Genomic DNA, 12,136 nt, shown 5'->3' with positions numbered 1-12,136 from the left:
CTATGCCATTAATGTTTTTTGGGGGGTGGAGTATAGTCAAAAGCTTTTGCATGTTGTTGTGTATGCTTGTCATGGCGAAAAGACCCTGGTTCGATTGTTTCTAAAAAGCCCACGTTTTATTTATTTTCTTCCTGTTCTTCCTGGCTGGGGAAAAAATGTGACCAACCATGAGATGAGGGACCTTATGGGAGAAAAGCCACTTTTTGACTTTCAGAATATTTTAAAACTGAAGCATTTTCGGAACAAAAAAAAATACAATTACGAACTTCGTCCCCCCCTCAGTCCCGATTTAAATTCCATTGAGCACCTGTGTGACGAGATTCAAAGACGGCTGAATGACGCCCGACCAAAGCAGACAACTGCAGCTGAACTGCGTCAGGCGTTCCTCAGAGTGTGGGCTCAAGTGCCAATGGCCTTCATCAACCGCCACATCCACTTCATGTATCGACGGTGCACGGCAGTCATCAATGCACATGGCGGACACACGAGATACTTGTGATGCCATTTTCTCAGACTAGTGAGTACTAGTGTTGTGTTTCACTTTAAGAACATTTGACACTTTAATTTCAACCTTGATCAGTTTTGCCAAGTTATATCTTTTTAGTATGTCTCAAAGTATGTTTACAGTGTTTCGACAAATAAGGTTTCCCATATATCTATCCATGGTGACGTTTCTTTTGCGGTTCAGTATTTCTATAAAAAAAACGGGATCGGGTGGTCAGGCTCGCTGACTTGAATGAAGCATGTCATCTATCACAATTGCATGGATCGTTACTTGTGACATTGTCATGTTAAAAAGGACGGCACTACATACTGAAAAACATGGTCAGCTTTAATTACATTTAAAAAACGTATACAGCTTACACAATATCGTCCAATCACAGCTCCCAGATCTCACTACATGCTCTATCTGCACACTACGGAAGCTGGTCGAACTGATTCTGCTCATGATTTGGCGTTGTGGAACCTGTACCTGCACAAAGCTAATGCGTTATGTATTTATTGTATCATACATATATATATCAACGGAAATCAATGTGCTTCATGTAAAGTTCAATAAAAGCTGCTCATCAGGTGCTTATAAAAGCACGTTTGTTTAACCGTGAATGAGGGTTCTGCAATGCCACTGAAAATCTAATTCGACGCGTCGTGGGTATGTTGCAAACAGAAATGGTGCAAAACGAAGAAAGTGACTTTAATGTCCATCGACACACAATATCTCTTTTGGAGACGTAATCTCCAGCAAGCACCTCCATTGAAATACCACGGGCCGGGGCCGGTGCCGGTGACTTGACGTCTACAAGACAACCATATTCGGTTGTTTTTTCACATACGGAATCTATACAAAACAGCCACATACACAGCTGACAAATCCCGGGTTGAGACCAAAGAGTGGCAGACCGAACGCAACCGGTTGAGGGAGCGCAACAACCGGACTTTACGTCCAGCCATACGCCAAATGTTGCCTCCACGTCACCGTCAGGTGTTGCCAGCTTGGTGTAGACAGCGTCCGAGGTTCAGAAGACGACACTGGGACAGGAAACTGTTCAGATGAATCCAGGTTTCATCTGGATCGATGGTCGTGCAAAGGTCTACAGGCGTCCAGTTGCTGGGTGGAAGTGTACTGGTTTGGGGTGAACACAAATCATCATTGGTAATGGCAATTTTATTGGCGTACACTGCAGGGAAGACATCGTTCGAGGTCATGTATTACCCTTTGTGCATTTACAGGGACGTAACGACACACTGCAGCAGGATAATGCCCGCCCACACGTTGCACAACACGTCTTTGAGGCAGCATAACAATGCTGTACTCCATGGCCGAATGTTTCTCCAGACTTCTCCCCGATAGAACGTGTCTGGGGTGAGACGGAGAGACGCCTACGGCAGGACCAGAACTAGTGGGTAACGCTAGCTCAGTTGGTTCAGTCTTTGACATTTTTATGAGGCACATTTACTTTATTCCGCTAGTATACAAGGTTCAACAACGAGATAAGAAAAAGATTTGTTTTGCTGGACATTAAAATTTAGCTTCTGTTCATCAGAAAAGTCTTCATAATCGACATTGATATATCGGGCAATGCATTCTGAATTAAAACGTAAGTCGTCATACACTGGACGTTTAAGAACATACATTTCATCCTTAATAGTTGTCAAAGACCCGCGCTGTATTTATAGAAAAGAACTGCATTGGAATGTGATACTTCAACATGATGTAAATGAGATTAGAAACTGCTCGAACATAACCCATGCATTTCTTGATCACTCGAATGACAGTCCACATTTGGTAAATCAATGGGAAGGTTAACATATATGTTTGTTTTCATTTTCCAAAAAGATCAAAAGTATAAACGCCTTAAGTGTAACTTTGTAACCAACGTCGACCTTGAAGGTAATCGCATAAATTATGCAAGTTGGCTAGAAAGCATGAAATTCAGACCCGAAATTGGCCAGAGACATTTTCGTAGCTTTAACGTCCTCGATAGAAGGCGGGGGGCACGGGTGGCCCAGTCGTCTGAGGCGCCGCGATTCGCTGTGCAGAGTTGCGTCCCTTGGGCACGCCAGAAACCTATGATTGTGGGAATCAAATCCCGGTTCGCCCCGATTATGTTTCTAGGTTTGTCAGCACCATACCCGCACTCGTGTGTTTCACCGAAGTGGTAAACGTCTTAGACCTGCATCACTTCGGGCTTTCCTCCCACATTAAGCTGACACGCCGTACATGATATAACTGTAATACTGTTAAAAAGCGGCGTTAAACCCATCCCACTCACTCATTCAACAGAAGGCTTGATGATGAACTTGAAGTGAACGTTTTCTTTTGTGCAAACCATTTCAATACGTTTCTTTAAAACTACATTTATCTTTCATACGTAATTGTTTCAATGTTTCCAAAGAGTACCGAAAATCTTTCCGTTGTGTGTTTAATGTATACAGCAAACATACGGCGTAATAAGCACCCTCAGGGCAGTACCCTCAATCCCTGGGCTATCGATAACCTACGTAGCCGGATCTTACGTATGTTCATGTCCGGAGGTCACTGACCTTGCTCCACGTTATTAATACCACTACAGAACCTAACGGCCAAAGATCGACAGAAACGGACGGATTGTACGGCTAGTCGTGGCGTCGGCCTCACTAACGACTGCGCCGACGGTGAAGAATTGCCGTCCGACTTCCTGCCTATGGGAATTCATGGCTTAATTCCAGGGAATTGAAGTCTTGCAGTGAAATTACAAATTACATTCTATTTTTTAGAATACAAACATCAAGCACTGATCATTTCATACTCAGTATTTGGCAAACCCAAAGTCAAGACGTTTTTGTTGTTGTTGACAACCGCCGAGTAAACGGTTAACATGTCGTCGTCCATCACTTCAAGTGACACACAATCTTCAACATCTGGGTTTTCAAACTTGTAAAGTCATCTCCACGTGTTTGTGTAACGCCACTCAGCAATATTCCAGCTATATGACGGCGGTCTGTAAATAGTCTGGACAAGACAATCCAGTGATTGATGACATGAACATTAATGTACGCAAATTGGAATACGATGACATGCATCAACAAAGTCAACGAACCTGACCACCCGATCCCGTTAGTCACCTCTTACGACAAGCATGGGTTGCTGGTGACCCCTTCGGGAATGCAACATCCGGGTCCTGCCATGGCCCTCCAGGCCTGCAGATTTAAACCCAATAGAAACATTTATGAGATGCACTGGATCAACGAATCGAGTCTGGACAGGTCAATGTCAATCACTGGATTGTCTGGTCCAGACTCGATTATTTACAGACCGCCTTCATATAGCTAGAGTATTGCTGAGTGCGGCGTGAAACAACAAATATTTTTTTTAAAAACACTGCGAGCACGTCGGCAACCACAGCAGAACCTCCGACAGTTGGCACAAGCCCTGCAGGCAGAGTGGGGGACTATTCTCAGACAACACGTCGGGGTCCCATTGCTTCCACGGGTCGATTTCAGTCGGTTTGGGACCGTAATGGTGGCCATACAAGATATTGAGCACAGATGACCTTATGCTTGAAATCTACTGTTCCATGTGTGCCATATGGAATCTGGGTCGATGAGAATGTGTACCAATTTTGAACAATAGATTACTCTGTTGATTAATAAATCTAACATTACTTTTGCGTCGTTGTTTTTGTTGTTGTTGCAAAGTATATATACTACTCAAAAGACGTTAAGGATCACCTGATTCTTTCATTTTACTATAGTTAATCGCTCATGTCTTGACAGATTAACCTTACCATTATGAAAGAATCGGGTGATCCTTAACTTCTTTTGAGTAGTATATATCAAATGGATTTGTATGCTCATGTATAACGTTATATATACTAAATATAAATAATAGCGTGCCGTAAATGACGTAAACTGACGTCAAAGGGCCACAGGTTAGACAAGAAGAAAGAAAAGGGGGCATGACTCCGCTATGCTTTGCATTAGTTCATTGTAACTCGGGTCACTTGGTGAGAATTAGATGTGGATAAGGACTATAATGTTTTGTGATGTTTTGTACACGAGGAACCAAACTATTCCAACACAAATTACGATATTGAAACTGTATCCGGTTAGGTATAAAACAAGCCGTAAGAAATGATGAAATCGTACTTGATGAAAAAGGAAGCAATAGCGGAATGGATAGTCCTAACAAATAAATAGCGCCCTCGTGGTTTATTCTCCCTCCACTGTTTTATTGTTCGTTAAGGACCGCCTCCGTGGTCCATTGGTAGAGCGTCCGCCCGGAGAGCGGAAGGTCCGGGGTTCGATCCCCAGCCGCGTGATACCAAAAGACGTTAAAAGATGGTACTTGTTGTTACCCTGTCTTGCGCTCGGCATTAAGGGGCTAAAACAAGGACTGGTCGGCTCGGAGTCAGTACACTGTGTCTGAGTGGGGTATTCATGTTAAAACTGCGGCGTGGTATCTCAGTGATCTAGCACTATAAATCGGCATCAGTCCGGACTAGTACAAGCAGCCACACATACACGTGCATGTACGTCGCTATATAAGTGCAATAATCTTGGACGCGACGTTAAACCCCATTTCACCTCACTTCACCTATTGTTCGTCAAACAATTCCCACTCGTCGTTTATTTCTTCAATAAAAGTCCATGCAGTTCCCTTTTATAGTCCGTTAACGAAGATGGCGTTAGTCATTGCGTCACATTTGACAATTTCTGTTGAATTCACCAAATCATTGCAATGTATATATTTTTTATTCCCTAATTCCTACTTCGATTTCCATCCAATTCATATTCTGAAAATGTTGAGCCAGCGTTATTTTCCAGTAATATTGCTTTGCCTAAATTATCACAGAGCAGGGAATTTCCCACAGAATTCAAAACTGTGAAGGGTATTTGTTAAATTTTATTCATCTTCAAAGTGAGTGTTTCAGAAGAGGGAAACATGTCCCTCTTGCATCCAGGGGGTAAACAGCAAACTAAACTATAACATTCAAGAAAAACTTCAGGGTTCGAAATACCTGCCTGCCCGACTGTCCGAGACGGGTTGATTTCAACTCGGGCTGCCAGATTTTCAAATCCCCCTGCCCGACGGTCGGGTTATATTTCATATGTGAAAATATTCTAAATATTACCCAATGATAAGCATTAATTCACATGTAAAGATGAATGATAAAATGTAACCACAAAGAAACCCCTTTAGCTTTTAGACAACCTAAAATTTAGGCCCTATTTAGGAATAAGGATATTTACATGATGTATTCTAGGATATTAAATACAAATCTGACCTAAAAAGTGTTTGCTATTTCTTTTCTTGCATTACTTCATGTTCAATGAATTCTATTAAAAGTTTTAATTAAATTATCCTGAGAAACATATGATTATAGTGGGCAGGTTTTGGTCAGGGCTGGCAAGTATTTGAGCTAGCCAGTCCTGTGGTCTGGCTGAAATTTTTGGGAGTTTCATACCCTGACTATAACATTCAAGAAAAAGGTAATTATATGCAGTTGATATAAACAATTATTAATAACGGTACATGAAAGTAGGTTTCAAACGTGAAACAGGCGACTAAGCTTGTAAGAGGCGACTAACGGGACAAATTGTGTGGATCGATGGTCATGATGTCAATCACTAGTTATGATGTCAATCACTGGATTGTCTGGTTCAGACTTGATCTTCACGGGTTTTTCTTCAAGAATGCATTCACAATTCAATAGTCCCGTGAAGATCCGGGGTAGAATAGGTCTTCACCACCCATGATATTAATCACTGGGTTGTCTGGTCCAGACTCGATTATTCACAGACCGCCGTCATATAGCAGTAATATTGCTGATGCCATGACGTCACAAGAGGCCGCTGACCTCGGTCAATATATCAGTTTCTTGGGGTCAAAAAATGATATTGCCCTCATGAATGGTCAATAATTGATAAATGCCGCATTTCTTCGATAAAACGTCCGGGCGTATATTTCTTTCAGATACTCTTACTGCATGGTATTAGCGACTATGCTTGTCGTAAAAGGCGACTAACGGGATCGGGTGGTCAGGCTAGCTGACTTGGTTGATGCATGTCATCGATCTCAATTACGTGGATCGATGCTCATGTTATTAATGACTGGATTGTCTGGTCCAGCCTCGATTATTTACAGACCGCTGTCATATATCTGTAATATTGCTGAGTGCGGCGTAAAACAACAACCAACCAACCAACCAACCAACCAACTGCAAGGTATTACTGTATACATATTCAAAACATTCGAAGTATTATGAAATAGTGAGAGAGTTAAAAGTTTACATCGCATCGGTAATATTGCAGCCATATCGCGATGAGAACAAGTTAATAATTTATAAATACCTGTCGACCTACAATACATGCGTTGATACAATAAAACTATCAGGGGAGCTTATGGCTGTAAAAAAAAGACTGCACCTGGTGTGTAACAAACCTATTTTTACACCTTTGCTCATACACATTGGATACATCACGTGACTCGTCCTTGAGATTAATCTCGAAGGTTGGACGTAAACAACATCAACAGGTTAACCAGCCCTGCAGAATGACACGATATGATTGGCCGAGGCAGATAGCATATGTGACGTAACGCAGTCGCTTCGAGATTAATCTTGATCTATTTATAGTAACAAATGGACAGTTTCATTGGTAGTCGCACAGCGGGGGTAGAGAATATTGTATTCATAGAATTATGAATTATATTGATTTCATTCATCATAATGTGAATATTATTATATGCATTATATATGTATGATTGATCACGTAAAGACAATGATTCAATATCTTGCTATATATTTACCGGTGTGCGTTCAGTTCAACGGCCGGGTCCCCTCCAATATGGAAGAGTTTATGCTCTCTCAGCTTGTTTATCAATAAACCGTCCCGCCTGCTCTATGACGTCATCAAAACAAGCCACAAATGCACGAGGACAGACAGTATTCGGATATCTGCTCAAACGATTACGTGGAACAATGGTCAGATAAACGTCATAACGCCGCTTGCTTGAAAAAGTACTAGTTAATTTTCGCTGATACTCTTCAAAATAATCTGAGATTTGCTTAAATCATCCGCAGCGTAATGAATTTGTCATGAGGAGTTCACAAGTTCCATACAGATGGTGTTATTTGGGCTTGCGGGAGATGTCGAGTTCGTATGGACTCTATAACAGACAAACCAACACTATATTTGAGTAACATGCCACCGGCCCATAATACATCAATATAGCATGATAAACCATGCATGCTGGAGTAACGTAATTGTACATAACAATTTCATTCATGAAAAAAGGCAAAATGAGTTTCATATTTTGTAGGTTTTTTGCTGAGAACACATATTAAAAAGGACAAGAATATTACCCATGGGCGGATACAGAGGGGGGGGTGCGGGGTGCGGGTGCGGGTGCGTGCGGGGGTGCGCACCCCCCCTTTTAATTTCGAAAAAAATCTTTATTTCTGTATAAATTACCACCAAAGACAATAAATAGATCTTAATTGTGCACCCCCCCAAAAAATCTGTATCCGCCCATGTTACCTGTTTGTATTAGATGTGCAAATGGCATGTGAGATGGATACTGGTATTTAGTGTAAAATGGCGAGGATGGTTGGTTGGTTTGCTGTTTTACGCCGCACTCAGCAATATTCCAGCTATATGACGGCGGTCTGTAAATAATCGAGTCTGGACCAGACAATCCAGTGATTGATATCATGAGCATCGATCCACGCAATTGGGATCGATGACCTGCATCAACCAAGTCAGCGAGCCTGACCACCCGATCCCGTTAGTCGCCTTTTACGACAAGCATAGTCGACTTTTACTGCAAGCATGGGTTGCTGAAGACCTATTCTACCCCGGATCTTCACGGGTCTACTTTCTTCTTATTGTGGCATACCACAAACACATATCACATGGTATTCATCTTCAATATATTTTAAGTGTTTGGCCAAACAGAAATCGCAGAACCGTTCATAGTTAATGTCTTCCAAGTTCCATATTTAAACGGAAATTATAACATCTAAACTTTGAGATATATATCTTAATCTAGGGTGGAATGTCACTTGTAAAATAACGTTCTGTGATCAGCTGGACTTGGAACTGAACATTATTTTCATTGAAAAATGCCAGTTTCTCTGATAGCCTTTGCTGAAATTCATTAAGGAATGTCATATCGCCGATTTCTTCATGTATCAAAACCGACCCGTGAAGATTCCGGGGTAGAACAGGTCTTCAGCAACCCATGATTTCCGTAAAAGGTGACTATGCTTGTCGTAAAAGGCGACTAACGTGATCGGGTGGTCAGGCTCGCTGACTTGGTTGGTGCATGTCATCGTATCCCAATTGGGTGGATCGATGCTCGTGATATCAATCACTGGATTGTCTGGTCCAGACTCGATTATTTACAGACCGCTGTCATATAGCTGGAATATTGCTGAGTGCGGCGTTAAACAACAAAACAATCAGTCAATGTATCCAAACCAGTCCAAAACCTAAACTAGGCAAATTGTTTGATATGATGTAGATTTTAACATATGAAAGGCTTGACGAGGTAACCTGTGAGATGCGGTCGACGACGTTGTTTTTTTATATGGGAGTGTTCTCCAAAGTTATGTAACTGGCCAACGCAGATAAACGCGATGGCCGATCGATTGCATCCAAAGCGTGAGAAATATGAAAATCGTCATTGGGAGAAAAGGTACAGGTTATCGACGTGAGGATTGTGAGAATATGCGGGAAATACCCACCTATGTAATAAATGGACTTGTCCGACATTGCCCGACATTGCCATGGTCGGATTCTATCAAAGATGCCATCTTTATTAGAATACACCTGTGTCCACCTCATCGGGTGAGTTTAACATTACAGAGACTTGAGGAGGCAATCTGTGAATCATGAAGTCTGCACCAATATTTCACTGTTCTTGCCATATAGACAGCCTCAGTGGGAGTCTCCCACACTCCCCAAGTACCATGCCATTAGGTGTATTCCGATGATACCGATTTCAGAAGGATATTAGGACATTCTCAATTATTGTGTTGTTCGATGTTCCCCAAACTTCAGCTCCGTAAAACAAGCACGAAACGTCAACACTCTCAAGTATGTTAAAGGCTTCTTGGAATGATAAGTTTCCATTATTGTTTTGATAGAAGTTGATAAATCTTATTTATTTGCTTGAGCTGTGAGACTGTTAATATCAGTAACAATTCACAACTTCAATTCTTTCTCCTTCGAAGTACCATTTTTCCTAGCTCTCCAATATACCATCTCGTCGAAACACAATACATTTTTTTTAAAATTCACTTCCATTTTAGTGGATACACAAAAATTTAAGAACGTTTATTTTGTTTGGTAGCTGTTATGCTTTGTTTGTTTGTTGTTTAACGCCGCGCTCTGCAATATTCCAGCTATATGACGGCGGTCTGTAAATAATCGAGTATGGACCAGAAAATCCAGTGATTGACATCATGAGCATCGATCCACGCAATTGGGATACGATGACATGCATCAACCAAGTCAGCGAGCCTGACCACCCGATCCCGTTAGTCGCGCAGTCGCAGTCGCAGTCGCAGACAAGCACAGTCGCCTTTTACGGCAAGTATGGGTTGCTGAAGACCTATTCTACCCCGGATCTTCACGGATCAGCTGTTAAGCACTGTCCGCAACAGATCATACACCGTCTGCGTATAATAATACAAATAGATGTGGTATCTCACTACTAATAAATATGCCTCGAACACCAGGTTGTTTTTTTAAACACCACCGTGAGTTCCTCAAAAAGATGATAAACGTCAATCGGGCTCAAAATGACGACCTGACGGGTACCCACATTACAGATGAAATAATCATAAAGACCATCTTTCATTCGAACACATGATGTTAAGTTAGATACAAGTAATCATAGAAAGTCCCCATTTGTTCCCCCCCAGTTAATACTTTGTAGAAGAACGCCGTGGTTAACTCATTCGAAAGCCTTCGAAAAGTCAATAAAGCTGCAGTAAAATTTGCCTTTGGTCTTTGAGATATATTTCAGTACACTTGCTTGAAGAGTAAATATTTTATCTATGGTTGACTATCCTGATCCCCAACCTGCTTGTGTTTCACTGATGATATGGTTATTGTCACACTAGGATTGTCGGCGTCTATCTAAAGTGGTAGGCAGTGCATACATCAAGGGTCAACGAGAGATATTCCCCTGTAAGTATCTGTGAATACACAATGCCATTTAGAAAGTGGTCAAATGTAACAAATGCTATATTTAGGATAACACTTTCTTAGTAAAGTACAGATTCTCGTACTTTTTTTGGGTTGAGTCCCGTCCGGGATTCGAACCCACACTTGCCAGAGTGAGGCACCAAATCGCCGGCACACAAAGTCAGCGATCTAACCCACTGGTTCATCCTTATTACCTCCCTTGGATATGAGACGGCTTATCCTCTTTCCCCATCCCTCTGGGAAAAAATCACCAGTATGAAGAATTCTGTTGAACATTTTTTTAAGTAGGTGCAATAAAATGTACTTTGGATGACATCCTATTCACTTACAATACCGTTAGGCCCTGGAGGTTTATCATTTATTAAATTGTGCGAACACGGAAGGACGTCCTCATGAATGAAATAACTGTTCAGATCGGCAAATATTTCTGTGTCGGATAAAGCTGGATCCCCATCACGTGTATCTGATATCAAAGTCATAATCACAATCAATGCGTTTCTCAATACTTAGTGCGAGTGAGTTGCTTTTAACGCCGCTTTTAACAGTATTCCAGTTATATCACGGCGTGTCAGCTAAATGTGGGAGGAAAGCCCGAAGTGATGCAGGTCTCACACGTTTACCACTTCGATGAAACCCACGAGAACGGGTATGGTGCTGACAAAACTAGAAACATAATCGGGGCGAAACGGAATTCGAACCTACAATCATAGCTTTCTGGCGCCCAGGGGACGCAACTCTGCACAGCGAATCATTCTGGCGCCCAAGGGACGCAACTCTGCACAGCGAATCGCGGCGCCTTAGACGACTAGGCCATCCGTGCCCCTCAATACTGAGAAAAGTTCGAAAATACCCAAGCCACTGATCTAGGGTAATAACACTGGATATTCCTATAAAAGTTTTCCAAAACATCCTTGGATTGTTCCTACTCTAGCTTATTTCTTTGTTTCTAGTAATAATATCTTCTTTTTTTAAAAATAAAATCTTAAACAATCTAGGTTCTACTCTGAGTGAGTGAGTATGGTTTTACGCCGCTTTTAGCAATATTCCAGCAATATCACGGTGGGGTCACCAGAAATGGGCTTCACACATTGTACCCATGTCGGGAATCGAACCCGGGTCTTCGGCGTGACGAGCGAACGCTTAAACCACTGGGCTACCCGACCGCCCCAGGTACTACTCTGAAGTTGTCAATATCCTCTCCATAGTCTCTGTGAGCTCTTAAAGCTGCATATTTCCTGTTTAATAATCTCTAACTCCTCATCCCACCATGGGTGGTGGTGGGGTAGCCTAGTGGTTAAAGCGTTCGCTCGTCACGCCGAACACCCGGGCTCGATTCCCGACATGAGTGAAATTTGTGAAACCCATGTGTTATGTCCCCTGTTGTGACTTTGCTGGACTATTGCTTACAACGGTGTAAAACCATACTCACTCACTCACC

The sequence above is a fragment of the Haliotis rufescens genome, unplaced genomic scaffold (assembly GCF_023055435.1).
Source record: "Haliotis rufescens isolate VD_foot unplaced genomic scaffold, xgHalRufe1.0.p SCAF_15, whole genome shotgun sequence".
In the NCBI taxonomy this organism is placed as follows: Eukaryota; Metazoa; Mollusca; class Gastropoda; order Lepetellida; family Haliotidae; genus Haliotis; species Haliotis rufescens.
Note: the sequence above shows the minus strand (reverse complement) of the source record.